General features: G+C 40.6%; 1 protein-coding gene across 11 annotated transcripts in view; it reads left to right on the forward strand.

Moving 5' to 3' along the window:
• Nucleotides 1-19,123, forward strand: part of IKZF1 (IKAROS family zinc finger 1) — a 98,790-nt gene that overhangs the window by 18,331 nt on the left and 61,336 nt on the right. For 5 of the 11 annotated variants that reach the window (XM_085052203.1, XM_085052200.1, XM_085052198.1 and 2 more), the window contains exon 1: nt 11,059-11,163. The exons of 1 other annotated variant lie outside the window; for it this stretch is intronic. The gene's annotated coding sequence lies outside the window, so the exon portion shown is untranslated. Of the gene's footprint in view, nt 1-5,630; nt 5,734-10,441; nt 10,599-10,860; nt 10,926-11,058; nt 11,164-11,905; nt 12,027-16,154; nt 16,178-19,123 lie in introns of those variants that run through there. 5 more of the 11 variants (XM_085052196.1, XM_085052195.1, XM_085052204.1 and 2 more) reach the window with 5 other exon arrangements.

Here is a 19,123-nt window from a genome sequence, read left to right on the forward strand (position 1 = left end):
AGTCTGAGATCTACAAGAAAAAATTCTCAGTTACAGTAGATCAGACTAACACTTTCATAGCTGGCTAGTTTGCTTTTTTGCCTTACTGAGGTGTGGAATTTATTTATGTTTGGGACTGGAGAGTTTGGATTTTATTTTTGTTATTTTTTAACTAATATTTCCCTGTAGCAGCAACCACAAGAACAACAAAGTCAGAAAATGTTTTGAAGTAAATGATTTGTACATGGACTTCTAATAAAGAGGAAATAATATGAAACTTTGCAGATTCTGAAAGTGCTGTGGTTCTGAAATAAGGGTCAAATTCTCATGTCCTTTCTTATTTTAAAGTCAAGTTATTAATTGCAACAACCAATTGCAAACAATAGTTAGGATGCAGAGCTTGAAGATCACAAAAGAAGTCCCAGGATTCCCTGGAAAATTGTAGCTGTTGTTTAAACACACACACAGAGAAATACTCCAAGACATTAAAAATAACAAAAGAGTGGAGAAATTAATGTGGAATATTGACTGTTTCAGCTCGGTTCAGCAAGAACCACTGTTGTCTGACTAAAAAAACTGGGTCATATATGTGGATGTTTCTTATACTGGCTCAGCAGATGTGAGTGATAGTATTTTTTGAACCTCATATGCTGCATTTACATGTTCAGTCTGACCTTTTTTTTAGAACCCTGAGCCCCACAACTGTTGGAACTAAGCAAGAAAAATGTTCCCATTTGCTATATACCCACTTTTATCCAATTATGAGACAAACTTTTCCTCTATGTAAGAATAAGTACTTATTGATTTAAGAAGAAACAGGCATATTGATCCAAAGGAAAAATACACTGTACATGTTGATCAATATTTACCTTGCAGGACAAAACATCCTGGTATTCACTTCAAGGCATCAATATATACATATTACTGGATGTTTGTGTCATTAAGTCAGGTAACTGGGCTAGATTTCCATCTAACAGTATAAACTCTCTTAATGATTATTTTTCTAGTCAAATATTGGTCTCTAAAGGGAAGAAGGAGTTAGAGAACCAGAAAAAAGAATAATTGTTCACCTCCCTTGAGATAAATAATACTTTTCATCAAACTCAGCTGATGCCTATCAAGAGCTACTAGACTGATTATAAAATATAAGCAGTGAGAAATACTCCAAATTCTTTCTAAAATATTTCCCTGTACCAAGGTAAAATTGGAAATCTAAGCATCTGTGTTTGAAGATATTTAGGTGCCTAGCTTGTAATTAGTTTGATATCAATTAGCTTGTACAAAAAGGAACATTTTCCTTTTAAGGTCCAAGGATGGAACACATCTGAGTTCCCAGAACACCTTTAAAAATTCTGTGCAATCCAGGGCTCCTCTCTCTTTCAGTCTTGCTGCAGGCCAGGGGCTTTTTCTGTCTGGAATTCATTGACATAGAGCTAAGCATAAATTATACAAAGATAAACTAATTATAGTGTAATGGGGCAGTCATGGTACACATTTTTTTTCTCTGACATTTCTTTTCTGGCCCGTAATAGCTCTAACACTGGGTTAATAATTTTTATTTAAATGTTTTCTTTATGGCTAATTTCACCCGATTATCACCCATCTCCATCTTGAGTCCCTTGAGGCTCTCTCTTTGAAGGACACACCCAGGGAAGGGGCAGGCACGGGACAAAGAGAAGCTGTGACAGCTACACAGTTAGTATGTATTCCTGACAGGATCAACACCATAATAGCAATGTATAATATGTGTTGCTTCAGACTGGAATAAATAAGGTGACCCTCCTTTCAAACAGCCTTTATTATATCCTTCTCCAAGGAATAGACTCAAAAGCTGTGGAGCCCTTCTGCATGGCTTTGCCCAGATGAAGCCCTTCCTAAACCTGCCTGCAGCTGAAATTCATGTTTAAATTCTCATCACCTTGTGTCTCCCTTGTCAGAGACAAACCTGTCGTCTCCTGTTCATGTCCGTTCAAGATGCTGGAAACATCATTGCCTTAGAGCATATTTTGGGAAGTTTTGATCTGCTCCAGGCTCTCCACCCTTGGTTTAATCTAATACTTACATCCTGTACTTCTGCTGGAAGGGTCTTGTACCCCTGACCACTCTCCCCAGCCTGCTCATTCTCTTTTCAAATCATCATTTTCTTCTTGCATGGCTGGGAAGGATGTCTCTGTATGTTCCATTCCAGCTAAGTAATTTTCTCCCTTGAACCTTTTTTCAGCTGTAGGATAACAGAAACTATACAAATAATACAAAATGTGATAGGAACTACAGTGAAGCTACACTCCAATCCCCGGCCCATTTATTTGCCTGATAGGATCTCACCTTTTCCTTGAGTTCCCTGAGCTGTGTGTGGCTTTTGGTTATCTATTGTCTGACTAAATATAGGTCATGAACTGTTTGCACACTGCAACATGTGATGGACTCCTAGACTCTGAGTGGCATCTGCCTGTTTTCAGGTAATGCAAATAACAAAAATAATCTGAAGTAAAGCTTTTTAGAAGCCCAGGTGTAAAAACCTTGCTTATCTGCCAAACAGGCATGCATCCCTGCACTCAGATATAGGGAAGGGATACAATGTTCCCTACCTCTGCTGTGCATCCACAGGAGTAAGCAGCCGTACACTGGGAATCAGCCAGCTGTGCTGTTATCTTCAAGCTACCATCAGAGTTTACATGGCATGGTTTTGGTAGGGAGGGGGAGCTGCAGGGATGCCTTCTGTGAGCTGCACCTTGTCAGTCAGAGCCAGTTCCAGTCAGCCAGAGCCAACCCCTGCTGGTGGCAGTTCTGGGGAGACACCTTTAAGAAAGCTGTGCTGTAGCTGTGAGCAAATGTGAGAGAAAGAGCAGACACCAAGACCAGTAAAGAAGGAAGAAGGGATGCTCCACGTGATGGAGCAGAGGCTCCCCTACAATCCAGGGAGAAGACCATGGTGAAGCAGGTTGTGCCCTTGAAGCCCGCAGAGAATTTCAGTGGAGCAGATATGCACCCTGAAGATCATGGAGGACCCCATGTCACAGCAGGTGGATGTGTCCCAAAGGAAGCTGCATCTCATGGAGAACCCATGCTGGAGCAGGGTCCTGGCAGGAAAAGAAATGCAGTTCATAGAGAGGAGCACACACGCAGGTTTTCTGGCAGGAACAGTGACCCAACTGGGGACTGAAGCTGGTATAGTCCATTCCTGAAAGACTGCAGCACATGGGAAGGACCCATGTTGGAGCAGTTCATGAAGTCCCTTCCATGGGAAGGACACCTCATTGGAGCAGGGGGACAGTGTGACGAAAAAGGAGGAGCAAAAATGAAGTGTTATGAATTGACGAAACGTCATTTCTCATCCTCCTGCACCACTCATAGGGGAGGTCACAGAAGCATCAGGAGTGAAGTTGTGCATGGGAAGAGGGGATGGAGAGAGGTTGATTTTAGTTTTGGGTTTGGTTTTTTTAAAATATTTTTCCTATCCTTTTTTGTTGTTTATTGGCAATAAAATAAAACCATCATGGTAGTCAGTGAGTGAGCTCTGGGTCCTTACCTTGACCCATGAGCTTTTCCACGGTATTTTCTCCCTGTGTCCTGCAGAGGACAGGGAGCAAGGGATGGGCTGGGTGGCCACATGGCAGCCAGCCAAGTTTAATCCATCACAAGCTCACAGCTGGCTTGTCATCTGGGCAGCTCAATGTGAAGGCAGAAGAGGTTCAGTCTGCCCTGCAGACATGCCCTTATAACGGATTCCTTTACCACATTTTCTGAAATTTTTAAAATGTTTATGGTGTTCTCTGAATAGCCTTGTGAAATAAAGAAGTGTTAACATTGCCATTTTCTCCAAGGAGCTGTGGTACAAAGAGACTGAATTGTTCACTTAAAACTGCACAGTAAACATTGTCCAAACCTCTTGCTTGGAATCCAGCAGTCATCTCCAGAGCTTGCTTTATTGCTGTTAGTTATAGAAGACAGTCCCCCTTAGATTCCTTAACAGAAACTCTTAAATGCTATTAAACAAAAGAGATTTTGAAAAGGTGATAGGGATCACAATGGCACTCTGATCACATATTTGCCATCATTAACTATAAATAAAATAATCCAAAAGGAGGTGTATACTTTCGCCTGTATTAAAATACATTGGACTAGGAAGGTATAAAGATAAACTTACTTAAAATGGGTTTGTTTCTCTAAGCTCAGAATATTTCACGTATGTGCAGCTAGTATCAGAAGTTAAAATTCATCACTAGCTAGGCACAGTGACAGCCTCCTGAGCAAGGTCCTGTACAAGATGGCAGATCTCACAGACACCAGTATTGTTTTCTAGGGCCAAATGAGTGTACTTCTTCTTAAGATGAACTGAACTTTATTAATATAAATGTTCAGTGAAAGCAAATCTGTCACAGAATGAGAACAAGATTCATGAGAATATAAATATTCTTGCCATTTTTGGACAGTTCAGAAATGACCATATATGATTCACATAAATAAAACAATTGAATGTTGAACCAGTATGCAATGCAATTGTTCAGAGATCATCACTGAATATTTATCAGTAGTAAATTAACTTAAAAATTAGGATTTGTTACTGAAGATTTTGTGAGCAGTGATGTTGAATCAATCCTTCAAGTATTAGCAGTACTGATAATAGTTTACTCTTCATAAAAATTGAGAGTAACATACTTCTTAATCTTTGTAATCTGACTTCATTAGAGATTTGTGATTTTTTAAAAAAAAAGACAAGAAATTTTAAGAGATAGATTTGAAAGAAAATGTAAAAGCAAACCATTCTGATCAGTACATGAGTTCATTAACACAACTCTGGATTGCTTTCTGCTTCTTATTAGACAACATTGAAATTACAGCAGAATAGTATCACTTCACCTTTGCCAGAAAATCCACCAGATATCTACTTTTAAGCTTTTGTGTCTGTCCATATGAATTTTTAGGGAGCAATCATAAAAGCAGTTGAGAAAGAAGGTGAACTGTCCATTTGCCAATCAACTACATTGCTAAATTTCTGATGTCTTCCTTATTAAGTCAAGATTAGACCAAGCAAAAATGGACCTATATCTTTCTCCTACTTCCAGCTACCTTCTCATGTAGGATTAATTATCACAGTAGTCCCTCAAGAGAAACTTTAGTCAGTCCTTACACAACTCTATTAGTGGAGAAATGACTGATTAACGATGTTGTTCTTGGAACAGATCCAGTGTCAGACAAGGCTCAGGAATGTCAGACAAGGCTCAGAAGCAGCTTCATCTCTGCCTGGGTATATTAGTCCTAAACACTGTGATCTTCACCTTGTAAACAGACAGCTATAGCACATTCATGTAATATATGAAAAAAACAAAAACAAAAAAAGGCACAAACCAAATACTTTGATGCTCAGATGCAATGGGTGACCAAAGAATGTGTGCAACAAACCCTCTTAATTCAGCCCCTTTTGTAAACATAGAAAACTTTTATTGCACTTTTCCAAGAAAAAATCAGTTGAGAAATTTAAATGGAAGTTCAGCTTTGGCTGTACAAGTTTGGAAGGGAACAGTAACAGAAGAATTAACAGGAGAGAACATTTTTCTTTTTTAATTTATCCACATATTTAATGATCTCTGAAAAACATGAAAAAAAAGATGATTGCCTTTTCCTTATCACAGGCTCTTGAGATCATCTAGTCCAACCCCCGGCTGAAGCAGGGTCAGCCAGAGCAGGTTGCCCAAGACCAAGTCCAGCTGGGTTTTGAATATCTCTACAGACAGAGACTTTACAACCTCTCTGGTAAACATGTTCAAATGTTCGAACATACTCAGAGTAAAAAAAGTACTTTCACTTCAGGTGAAATTTCCTTCACTCTGCTGTCTCTTGTCCTATCAGTGAGAACCACTGAGGAGAATCTGGCTCCTTCTTCTCCCCTCTCTCCCACCAAGTATTTAGAAATTAAGATCACTTCAGGCTGTTTCCTCCTGAGGCTGGACAGTCCCAGGTCTTCCAGCCTTTCCTAATAGGAGAGGTGTTATAGTCCCTTCATTGTCTCTCTTGCCCTGTGCTGGACCCTTCAAGTTTTCCCCCATATCTGATCAAAGAATTCTGGAAACCTCATGGATACATATTAGTATGGAAATTATTGAGGTCCTGTTCTGAGGCATTTTAAGAAAAGAAATATCAAATAATTTTTTATTTGTAACTCTGGCCAAAGCATTTCTGTTCTTAGTTTTGTTAGAAATAGAGAGTAACTATTGGACTTCAGTAGATGTCTCCAGATGTAAATGGAAGTTAAATTTTATGTACGTTCTATGTAAAGCTACTTGCAAAAAAAAAAAAAAAAAAGAAGCATAAACCAAACTTTTCAGTTGAAATAGCTGAAGCAGCAAAATTTTTTTCATAGGCCATAGGGGGTACTTCAAAGCAGAGACACAGAATTTTGGTTTCAGTTACATTAGACTAAGTCCGACGTGCCATGTTTTTATATGCAGAGTAATTGCTGGATAGTCTTTGAAGCAAGAAGTATGGTTCCTGTAACTCATTTTATCCTAGCTGAGGCTGCTGGTGGTTACAGTAGTATCTTAGTCTTCTGTAGTCAGAATTTTCCTACTGTAGAAGGAAATTGTGTCCTTCTCCCCTGAACCCAAGGTATTACTACTGTATGTAACCATGTCCCTGACAAGACTGATTAGCCTGTGATCAAGAATGACTCATTTTACTCAACAGACTGAGCAATTCACACTGCCTGAGAAGACAGCAACAGCCTGTGATATAGTGACACCTATTACCTAGCAGGCCTGTGCACTGCCTAAACATAAACAGCAACAATTACAGTGTGTCTACCCTATGAAATGGAGTGATGGTGCAGCTGGTTCCTTTCTCCACTGTATTTGTCCTGTAGACAGACCCACTGGCCAGTTGTTATTCCAACAGATTCTTCAGGCTACCAAAGCCATCTGAGTGAAAATGCCAGACATCAAAGAGCAAAACAAGGACATAATGGGTTGGATGTGATTGAGAGCTCCTGAGTCTGTTCTTAGATTAGGTCCAGATGCAACTGTGAGCAGGAAGTTTTAGAAAGGATGCTTTCCAAACAGTGACATGATAGAATGTGTGGGACTGATGATGTCTCTGGTGTGCCCCTTCCCAAGTGTTTTGTGCATGTGTGCATCTATGTGTGCATGTGAACACCCATAACCAGAGTGTTTGAGTCCACTAAAATTGTAAATAAATGAAAACTTGACATTCTTCTGGCTGAAGAGCAAATGTGATTCAACTTCATGGTTACACATCAGTCAGTCAACAGTCATACAACATGCACCTCTCCCTGATGCAAAAAGTGTCTACAGTCACATTGAGCTTATTACATTTTCTTACTGTAAAACATTCTTCTACCTTAAAAAAATAACAACAAGCAAACAAAAACCCACAAGTATCCCTCTCTTTGCATTCACTATTCCTAAAAAAGGATGAAGTTAACAAAACCACTGATGACAAACTGTTAGTTGTGTTCTTCTGTCACATACTGATTAAAATCTCACATAGATGATCATGTCATCCACATTTTCTTGCATTATTACAGCAATTATTTATCTTGTGTTTGTGTTAGTGTCTATAAGATACCAAGAGTTTCTCTGGCCTCATGATAAGAAGCTCAAAAAGAAAGAGTGGGGAGGCTGAGGTACAGAAAACCATATGGGGCAACTTTCGAATTTTACACAGGTGACTTAAAACAGTAGTATGGTAGAAGTTAGTGGGAAATACACAGATTGGAGAGGGCAAGGGACTTGTAGTTGAGTTCAGGGAGGTCAGCTGGTAAAAGAAGTTATGTGGGAAAAAAGCCTGAAATACTTATACATAAATGAGATACCAGAATTATGAGAGAGACCAAGTAAGGACAGTGGGAAGCCAGTTGGAAGTAAGTTGGAAGAAAGATGAATAAGTAAGCATGTTGCAACAGTGGCTGAGGAGTCAGAACAGCAATGCAGAGAGGAAAATTACATTCACAGATTGATGGGAAAGATTTCGGTGGTGATGTTTTCTATTTATTTATGTTTATTTATGTTATGATGTTTTCTATCTATTTCTATTTATATGTCAGAGGCATGGGTGGTATTTCCCATGATGTATAAGGAGAGAAAACCATGGAATTTTGACACGATTTTGAGGTAAAAGCATTAGAGCTTTGCTGAGAGGTGACAGAGTCTTTCTCTAAAGTTAAAAAATCTGAGAGTACAGAGGTCATACTTAGCATTATAGCAGAAAGCAAGGTTCTGCTTGTAATCTCAAGAGAGATTTCTGATTGTAGAAGACAACATCCATTACCCATTCATGCCTCTGAAAATTTATCATGCTTCAGATAAATCTTCACCATCCTTATCTTGGTCAGAACTTCCATATTCCAAATTGAATGAGAATTTCTCACCCAACAAGTTCAGGATCCAACAAGCAAACCCTCTGAATAAGAAGAACTAAAACATCAATACTGTGATGGAAAGCCAAGAGAAACACCTGTCTGGCTTACTCCAGCTGTTGCACCTAATATGCATACTCTGTGCTTAACACTTTTTTATTGATTCTGAATTTGCAAATCTTTTCTGTTGTATTTTTGTATTCAATTATCAGCACTTGCCTGGTAATTGACTGAAGCAGCATGAATGTAGCATGCTGTCCGTGTTGAGGATTCAGGTTGGTAAGACACCTGTAAGAAAGCAATAAATAGGAAATGGTAATACACAGCTGTAGAACCATAGTACCTCCTGCAATAACAATTGCTATTTGTATTTAAGAATAAATCTGAAGGAAACCATTCATTGTGCAGCCTTGTTAGATGCTTCCCACAATAAATCTGATAGCAATGGGAAAGCCTCTTTAGCAGATTTCATCTGCCATAAGATTAAGCTGGTAGGGAATTAGCCAGCTCCATGGCTACTCTCTCTCTCTTTTTTGTTTTTTTGGTTGTTTTTTTTTTTTTCTTTGCTATACATTGCTCTCCCTTTACAACCCACTTTGGCTCATCCAAAATTCCCAATAATGTCACTGGAAATCCCGCAAGAGAAGGGGTGTAGAACCTGCCTCCTCAGGCAAGTGCCTAAGTGTGTATCTGCAACTATCCCTTAACAGACCTGTTTGAAGCAGCTCTGGCTTGGGGGCCGTCACTGGGACAGTGGACCCCTCTTCAGACTCCTCAGAGCTCTCTCTCCCAGCAAGGAACTTGCTGTACCTGGGAGCAGCCTGGTACCTGTGAACTCAATGCTGCTGTGGTTGTGCTGCTGTGGTTCTGCTGCTGGTCATTCTCCAGGCACCAGCCTCAAAAGGGTCTTCCACAACATCTACTAAGTATATAAAGTTCCTATGAGCTGTTAACAAACCTGAACACAGTGAATTACAGAAGATCACATCTCACAAGATTTAACTTTAGCAGGCTCAGCTCACACATGTCTAGCAATTCAATTTTGATCTTAAAACTCGTATCAAATGTTTAATGGGACATGGCTTGTGCAGTGTAAAATCTGCATTTAAAAATGTATGCCAAATCAGTTCCCCCTTGGTGCACTGCAGCACATGGGCCCCATGGCAGCCAGAGCATAAGAGAGCAGCAATGAGCTCCTGAAAGAGCCATTCCTCGGTAGAGTGTCAGTCCTTTTACTTTGGAATATCCAAACACACATGTCTGTGGAAAGTTGCTGAGTTTCCTTGAGTTAACCAGCTTCTGCTTTTGAAGGTGTCTGGCGAAGTTCTCCCTGCCTGTATTCCCAGTCTGGCTGAGGATGACCTCTTTGTGATTTCCTGGAGAAAGGTACTAACTGCAAAGCACATGGTGGCACCTTTTTGTGGATCTTTTGTGAATCTCTTTCTTATTGCTATCTGGGACTGCCAGGTGTTCTAATCATCAAATGCTCTTGATTCCCTGTATGCAAACCTGCTTGAAGACATGGGGTTCTTCTGGAATAAATATGAGGAGAATTTGCCTCTGAGTTTCAACCATCTCAGATCCATAAAGTCTACTTATAAGTTATAATAAAAGGAGCGTTCTGGATCTCTTTAAAGATGCAGCATGAAAGACCAAAAAAGTAGAGAAGAACAGGGTATATACCTCGTTCATTTCAAGTGTACCCAGATACTAGCCCAGCTTGTGAAGCACAGAGCAGTCATATCTACAGAGCTTCTCTGTGGGAAGGAGTGCCTGAAATAAATCCCCAGGTACAGTCTTGGCATTTCTGTTCCAAAAAAAAGCCCAATTTACCCTCGAAGACCTAAATTTGTTCTATAGTACAAACTTACAGTAAGTAGTAAGCAGTTTCTGTTTCAAAGAGCTTGCATTTTAAGCTCCTGATCTTTCCACTGTTTACATGTTTGTTTAACCTTTCGTCTCTGAATTGTCCAGTTTAAGTCCGTGAGATTATTCACATGCATAAAGCTGTGCCTAAACTTTCGTCATATGAGAGGAAAGATAAAGATAGGATGTGAGAAAGGAAGTATTTGTTATCCACGTCTTGAGGATGAGGAACTGAAGCACAGCAAAAATGAGATCCTGATCCTCCGCAGAGTGTAAATGTGCTTAATTCTTAAGCATGAGTAATTTCCATCAGGTTTGCCGTGCTCTCCGGACTGAAGCATAAGGTCTGGATATCAGCGACTGTCCCTGCCACCGATTTTAAGTAAGTTACTTAAGTTCTGGTCCGGCGGTTAAATTCAAGCGCACAAAAAGCGCGGGACGCGTTTTGCACGGGATGCGAAAGACTCGGTTGAAGTAAAGGAGGATGATTTGCCCCCTTAGTCCTGGAGCGTTACAGGTGGATTTCTGCAGCTGCCGGCCCGGGACTCCCGGCCGTGTCGCTGAGCCCTGTCGCTGCTTGCCTTGTAGGGACACCCGAGTCCCGGCACGGCATGTGCCCGGCCCCGGGAGCGCCCGTGGGGCGGCGCGGAGCCCGGCCCCTCTCCCGCTCCTCCAGCTGCGCGCAGCCGGCGGGGCGCCCCGGTAACAGGTACCTCTCCAGGTATATTCCGCTCCACCCCGGGGGCCGCCGCCGTCCCAGGCACAGGCACCGGCGGGGCGGGGGCGTGCGCGGGTGCGGAGCGGGCGGCGGCCGCGCGGGGCGGGCGAGCGGGAGCGGCGGGGGAGGGACCGGGCGCGGAGCCACCGCCCGCGGGGCAGCGCCGGCACATGGAGCGGCGCCAGCCGCGCCGCCACAGCTGCCGCCCGCCCCGGCCCCGGCGTAGCAGGTACCGCGGGGCGGGGGGTCCCGGGCGGGCGCTAGCCCCAGCCCCCGGGGCGAGCGGGGGGTCAGCTCAGGGCGGCTGCGGTGCGTGGGTGAGGAGGGGCGGCGAGGAGCCGATGCTGCCGCGGAGAAGTTGCCGGGCGCGTTAAGTGGGAGACTGCGGAGCCCGCTCATCCCATCCCATCCAATTCCATCCCTTTCTCCTCCTTCTCCCTGTCACACACGCTTTTTTTCTTTTTTCTTTTTCCTTTCTTTTTTCTTTTTTTGGTTTTTTTTTTTTTAATTTGGAAACATTGAGGCGCACATACAGCTCGGGAGTAATCCAGGCGTTTTAGAGCGCTTCCTTAAAATTTCAGAGATGAGTAGCCATGAGGAGCTGGCCGAGAAGGGGTGTTCATTGATTCAAATGCGGATTGGTCTGTGTTCTCCTCGAGTCAGCTCCAGCACTTCGATTCATTCAAAGCCCGCGTTCCAAGTGCTTGTGCCTGTGTTTTGTAGAGGGGAGGCAGGTACGGATGTCGTAAGAACTATTAGGAAATTGTAAAATTAGCAGCCCCAGTGCGCTTGAGGGGAACGGCATTAGAGAAGTTGCTGACTTCCGAATAGCGGTGGCACCAGAAGTTTTCCTTCTTGCCATGCAGCGTGTCACAGCTGGAGGGTTTCTTTCACCCTGCTCCGCGAAGTTACCCTCTCTGTGAAGGGACGGTTTCGCTCTGTAGTCATTGTTAAAGAAGATGCACGTAGTTAGAAACTGTGTGTCTGAAGATATGAGTTCCCACTGCAGCAGTCGGTTGTAAGGAAACTTTTAATTTTGTGCTTCAAGAAACCTGATAACTTCTTGGATTACTTTCTACCTTGGTTTAGAAGGTATGGTAACACTGCCAGACGTTGCGCAAAGCATTCTGCTTACAAAATTGTTAAAAGTTAATAATACTGTGTCAGAAAATTGTGTAGTGTATGATTGCAAATTATCTCAAAAAGGTGATATTTTGTGGGATGCAAGAATTTTTAGACTGTTATGGCCACTGGCTTAAACTATGTAAAATTGTTGTAGAGGAATATAATGTTGTTTCTTTTTACTTTTTCTTTCTTCCTTTTTTCTTTTTTTTCTTTTTCCCCCCCTTTCAACGAGTCTTACACTTGTGAGTGCAAGAAATGTTTTCAAAGGACTTTGTGTGGGGATCAGAACTTAGAATTTAGAGTTTCTTGACTACTTATTTTTCCTTCCAATATCTGGATGCTACCGAGGTTTCACCAATATGCATTTACTGCCTAGATGTCCAAACCCCACCCAAACTAAAAAACCATTTATATTATTATATTTTGTGCATTCAAATTAATAACCCATTTTCTAGACTTTAACGGTTTAGTTTTAAAATTTGGAGCTGTAATGCAATGTAAAGTCCAAATCCTTTAAAAGACACACTCTGTTAGTTTCAGTTGACTGCTCACATCAGTTGTAACTCACATGCATGCTGCAGTACCACGGACTATGACTTGCTATTAAACATAACAAATTATCATTGAAATGTAAAGGAAAAGCATATTAATATGCTGCATTTAGAAATAACTACTAAAATTCCATTCAAATACTTGGAAATACTTTATCCGAATCAGCTAAGCAGGGGCATATTCTGAGTGGCTTGTGGCACTACTCTCTCACCTTGCTACTGAATTACATAGTTTAAGGTGTTTAAAATCTTAGTGGAATAGAAAAATGAAAGATGTGATGCCTTTAGCTTCTGAATTTTCCAAAAAAAATTGTTGCATTTAGGTAACTTTGTTTGTTTGTCCTCTTCTCTACTGAGGGAAAATGTAAGTCCAAAAAGTGAGAATGGATTTGTCCATGTTACCATGAAAATGCCCAATATGCCTCTTCATGGGTTACTATAACAGTAGATACAGTAGTTGATACTATGTCTCTTTTCTAAAAGGTTTCATTGCTCCAGAGCAGAAACTTCTTTCTGATATTGGCAAGTTCTGCTTTGATTTTAACTCATAAGTGTTGGTCAAAAAACTGAATAAAAACCACAGGATATACTGCTTAGACTGCCTTATGCCCCCACCCCCTCAATCCTTAACAAAGCTTTACCAGGTTTTAGTTTGATGGCTGTATGCCTTACTCCTTTATCAAACCCTTTGAAACTGATGCCTGTAGACATGAGAAACCAAGTGCACACCAAGTGCAAGACCAAGAACTCTTAAAACAGTACATGTCCCTACGATTGCTCTCCATAGCAGAACTGCAGGGGGGGAAGCTCAGAAATATTGGAGAGCTCTGTACTTTAAGTAGTTCATGTTTCTATGATCCCTGACTTGCTTCCAACCTTAAAGATTTTCTCACAAATCTTGGTATTGGTGACTATCCATGTGCTTTTTTTCTTTTTCCTTCTTTTTTTTTTTTTTTTTTTTTGTGTGTGTGTAAGATAGGTGAAACTCAGAACATGATATGCTGCAAGTTTATAAAAAAAAATAGAAATAGAAATTATACCCCTAATTATAAGGTAAATGTAAGATAAAAAGCCAAGGAGAAATCAGGTTTATCCACTGAGTGAGAAGATTGACCAGTCTAAAGTCAATGGAAGTCCAGTGCTGGACATCCCCAGCATCCAGTATTTCAAACCTAATGCACTGATCCTTGCAAGAGTCCTCTGCCTACTTGGTATGGCTTCCAGGGGAAACGACAGGAACACAGAAGCATAATGTGAAATTGTACTGACTGTCCTAATTCAGTCAGGAAGGAGTGATTAGGAGGACCCTAATATTTAAACAGGGATCACTAATGTCTTTGGGCCAATGTAATGATGGGAAGACAGGGTAAAGGATTCTTTTCTCTTTGCCCTTCATGCTCCCAGCAACTGGAGAAGCTTAGGCACTGATCATGTGTGCATCCTTTATCCCAGCTGAGTATTTCTCAGGGTGGCTGCGTAACTACAAGTGAGCAAAGTGACTTGGTATATTTTTTAGTAGCTCCCATACTCATGAGTTGCATTAGAGAGACAAGCTTGTCATACACCTCTGGCTTTCCACCTCAGCTCCCAGCACTCCCTCCAGAAATTATCTGGTTGCTTGTTCCCTTATATAAACATGAATGACACTTTTGTCATTTGTGTTGCATGAAGTGTACCATTAAAAAATGCAATAGTCTACATCTCAGCATTACTGTAGCAGTTTTCCTTTCCCTTGTGGACCTTAATACCAAAAACCTGGTCTGCTTGCCACTTCCACTACATAGCAATGCAGAAATGTAACTGGATAACCAATCCACAGAGTTTTACAACAATGCAAAACTTCTTTCTCATCATTAAAATTGGATAACTACAAAATGAAGCCAAAAACATTTCCAGACATATTTTATTTGAGCTTAGGTACTTCTTACACTAACGCCACAATTTTGCAGAAAACAAGGAAATGGGACCAGTCTGTATTTCAGCAACAGAAAACAAGGGCATAATGAATCGTATGCTGTTCTGGCAGATAATTTTTGGCAATGTTCTCTTAAAAAGTCCAGAGGATATCGAAAGTCATGGAGCACAGCCTAATTGTGTGGCTCTTTGTCAGGAAAAACTTCCATTGAAGGCTTATGGGACTTTTTTTCTCCTGTTTTATGTGCAAGAAGAGCTGGGTCCATAGTAATTTTTGTTTTTTGGTCAAGATTCACATATGTACTTGATTACATTTTGACCAGTCATTAGTTTTCTATTATTATTAAAAGTAATAGAATTAGACCAAAAAAACCCCCATAGTAAAATAGTAAAATTTAGTGTAACAACAGGATCTTTGGAAAATGCTGTCATCCTTATAAGAGTAGGGCAGGATGCGCTGCTGGCTCCCCCAGAATTCCCCTCCCAAGTGACAAACGCCACTTCTCTAGCAAGTAATAAAATCAGTCATGAAGAAAGAATACTGGGAATACATTATGTCAATTGAGAAGTGGACTGTAAGGACTCTCATCAGCCTTTTCTAGGACTATGATTCTTTGGGAGGACTTTTTAAATGCTTGCAACTTAAAGCAAGAGTCAAAAGAGGAAAGACCTATTCCTCACTGGTATTTTTTCTACAATCCAAAGATTACTTTTGCTCTCCCCGCCCCATGCTGGAGTGGAAGAGCGTTTAGAGATGACTGTGAATGCCATCTGAACCATGGCAGATAGCCTCAGTCTTGTCAGGTTTATGGCATTTTTTTAAACAGGAGGCTGCTTTAAATACCTTCCACTCACCCAAGGTAGCTGCAGGAGTTTTCTCTCTCCAATGGTTATCCAGCAAAGTGGATTGACTTCAGCTGGGAAACTCCCTGCTTCCAAGGTCAGCTGTGGCTTGTTGTCCCTATGTCTGTAATCTATACATAAACCTAACTACAACCTGCAGTCAGTAAAAGTTTAGTTTGCTCCCTAAATTTAAATAGAATTATGTGTAACCTCTTAAGGTACTTTGCAATTCATCTTTATTAAAACCCCAACAACTTCTGCCTCACCCTTCTCCTTCAGGACACAGCTTCCTCCATGCTTTGAGCTGGTGAACATGAAGAGATTGCAGGGGTTTTTGCACTAAGCAGGTTACTTCCAACACTGTGGTGGCTGCAAAAGTAGGTCCTAGTTCTGGAAAGATACATGAAGATTCTTAGCTTTGTTTGTACCATTGCAAATTCTTGGGGATAGGACTGTGCAGGTTCGGGAGCTGCATGTTTCCTGTAAAAATGCTTCCAAAGGCTGTTCAGACTGCAGGTTTGGATGAGCAGTCACACTGAAATAATCATATTTTTTAAATGATGGCAACTGTCCACTTCTCTCTATTATTTTGCTTATTTCATGTGAAAGATTTACATTTCTTCTTCTGGTCCCACTTGCTCTAGCTTTCTCACTGAAAGAGAAACTTGCTCTGTAAGAGAGAGATCTGATTCCCCACTGAATCGCTTCATTTTTCCACTTGTTTCAACTGACTGAGAACAGCAAAGCAATTGCAGTATAAAGCTGGAACTGACCGTAGTGGATTGGGTCCAAAATATTTGCAAAGGCAAAGTGAGTTAACTGAAATATATAGTGTGGAGGAACTTACTAATTTGCTTTAATTTTAGGAGTTATTTTTAGGTTTATTTAAGGGGGAAAAAGTCACACTGATCTCTAACATGCTTATTCATGCTGGTAATGTCCTTTAATAATCCGTAACAGTCTGAACAGTTTGAAGGGAAATTAGGAAGCAATTCCGTGATCATGAAGCAGAGTTACTGAAACCTTCTATAATTTGGATAAATTGGCTACTGATATATTGTAGGGTATATTTGGCAATAATAATTCTCAACATAAAGAAATGCTTTTATGTTGTCTCTGTCGCATATTTAGATACACTGTGGTGAGGACAACCTACGCTTTTTTTAAAGTCAGATAAATAGATAGATACCATACATACAGTTTTTCATCTGCTGTTTGCCTCCTCTTGAGAGAGAGCTCTGGAAGAATATCCAAGAGCTCTATATGGCCACTTGAGAATGTGCTGTGTTCTTAGATTGAGTGCCTTAATTTACACCCCTCACCTTTTATAGTCAGTTTATTTATAAGATGGAGGTGTGTGCATTTTCTTTGTCCTGGTGAATTTATTCTACTTTTCTGCTTGATTTTTAGTGAATAAAGGTGACAGGGTTTAATGAGTTAATAAAACTTGCCCTTAATTAGGAAAATTACCTTCATATTTTTCTCATATTGTGGAAACAATTTATAATGACTCTGGTTGCAATTCAAAAACTTGAAGGAAGAACCTTTTTCATATTTGCAGTGATATCAAGTCCAGTAATTTGCACACAAAATCAATAAAAGAATGGATTTTTTTTATTATCTCCTTTAGCAATGAATTGTTACATGAATATAGCTCAAGCACAGAGAACACTAGGAAGAGCACATATGGAAAACACCTACATGATACAAGATGCACTTTTTATCATTTGTCAGCGATTTGAAACAGAATTCCCAGAGAACTGAGAATTATGTAAGATCTTTGAGACAACTTTTTTTACACCCTCACAATTGTTCCTTAACATGGAAATTAATTTTACATGTGCCAGACATTTAAATGTTTTACATCTGCACTGTTAGCAGAGTTCTTTTCTTAATCTTGTGTGTTGAATTACAGTGCTTCCTTCATTTTGCAGACAGGAGCTCTCCATTGAAATTTCACTGTATGCTCATAATTGTATTGTGAATTTGTGTAGTTAACCAGAATTTACACTAGGCAGGAATAGAGAAATGACTGAATAAACTAAATATCTCCCTAGACTGTGTAGAAAATGCTGAATACAAAATTAGTGCAGAAGGAAAGAAATTGATCTACTCAACCTTTTTTCTGTTTTAATGTAGTTCTTTCAAAGACCTGGAGGTATTTTTTTGGGTTCTTTTAACAGAAACAGAAAGAAATTGAAGTGCTTATTATGACTCTCAGTTTTCAGAAAGAACCACCCCTCACCTTGCTAGTTATTATTTACATTGAGCTGTGTGATGAGGCGGAAATTAAAAATAGAATTAAAATGGTTCTAAAGTAGAGTCATTCACAGAGATTGTGAAGTGTAGCATATTAAATTACAATAATAAAGCTAATTATCAGCTGCTTGCTGAGATATTGAATGCTTTTAATTAAAACTAGTTTGTAGAATTCTAGCAGTTTTCTTCAAGTATTTGAAGATTGGTTGTACAATACAGATTACCTTTTTTTCCCGCGTTTAACAGTCATCCTGTTGCATGTTCAGTCACATGTAGCACATTTCTGCATGAAGTTATAAGTCTGTTTATATACATATATGTTAGGTCTTTGGTTTAGAATGACACTAAACTTTAAATCCTTTTACAAAAGTATCTTTGTTCACCTCCTCTGTTAGTTGTTGCCCCATATTCCTTGACCTCCATGCATACAAGAGGCTTGGTTCTGCTAGGTTGAGACCCTCTGGTGCAACTAGAAATGCAGCTGTACTATCATCCTGCAGGTAGATGCAACTCCCAGCTTAAACCCCAGAAGACTGATGACATATACATGACAATATCACTCCTAAACTGTTTTTAATGTGCAAATTCTCCTGTCAGGAGAGCTATAGGTGTTTACTGTGTTTTTAAGTCTGAAACTTCCTTTTCCTTATTAATTTTTTTCTTAAACTTCTCTTTATGTGTCTTTGGTGGTTGAATCTGGGATCCATTTTAGGAGCTCTGCTTCAATTTAGGTTTTAAAGAGGATTGGTTGTTAATGGTTTTGGTTGTTGGTTTGGAGTTTTAGTCTGCTGTAGCTGCAGCCTGTGTGATGAGGAGCCAATGGGATGTGTCAGAGACCACAAAGATGAGAGGTGCTCACATAGCAGCACTCCATTAGGGCCAGCTGCTCCACTGACTGGTGTGAGCTGTCCCTTTCCTGCTGTGAGGCTCTTTGCAGAAGTGGGGGTTACAAGTCAGGCCCTTCCCCAAGGTGGCTGTGGAAGTAAGGCTGGGGTTTGCCTCTGTGCTTGTTTGTTTTATCACAGTTAACCCAGAGCTGCCACCGCTGAGGAATGCATGCTCCCCTCGCTTTTTATATTTGCAAAAGTGCCTGCAAAGCACCAGGTCCCTTGTAGAAAATTTATTTCCCCTCCCCTCAAGACTTTGTGAGTGCTTATTTTCTGCTTTGAGGTTTCGTGGAAGTGTACCTGCCCCTGTTGGCTGCATTCAAGACAGAAGTGTTCCTTCAGGGACTTTTCTGTCTGCTCAGTATGGCTACACCTACAAATGTCAGGAAACATGCAGCTGAATGTGGTGTACATTTGTGGACTCCTTGCAACACCAGAGGCAGAGCTCTTTGTAGATGGAAGGACAGCTCTGAATTTAGATGTCCTGGCGTAAGACCAAAGTGGCTCCTCAAATGTCAGCATTTGTGATTTCATTTCCTTACTGTAAGTGGGGCTCCATCGTGCTGAGTGTGGCCCACACCTTGTCCCAGAGAAGTCAGTACATATGTAG

The sequence above is a fragment of the Lichenostomus cassidix genome, chromosome 2 (assembly GCF_008360975.1).
Source record: "Lichenostomus cassidix isolate B80296 chromosome 2, HeHo_3.0, whole genome shotgun sequence".
Lineage (NCBI taxonomy): Eukaryota > Metazoa > Chordata > Aves > Passeriformes > Meliphagidae > Lichenostomus > Lichenostomus cassidix.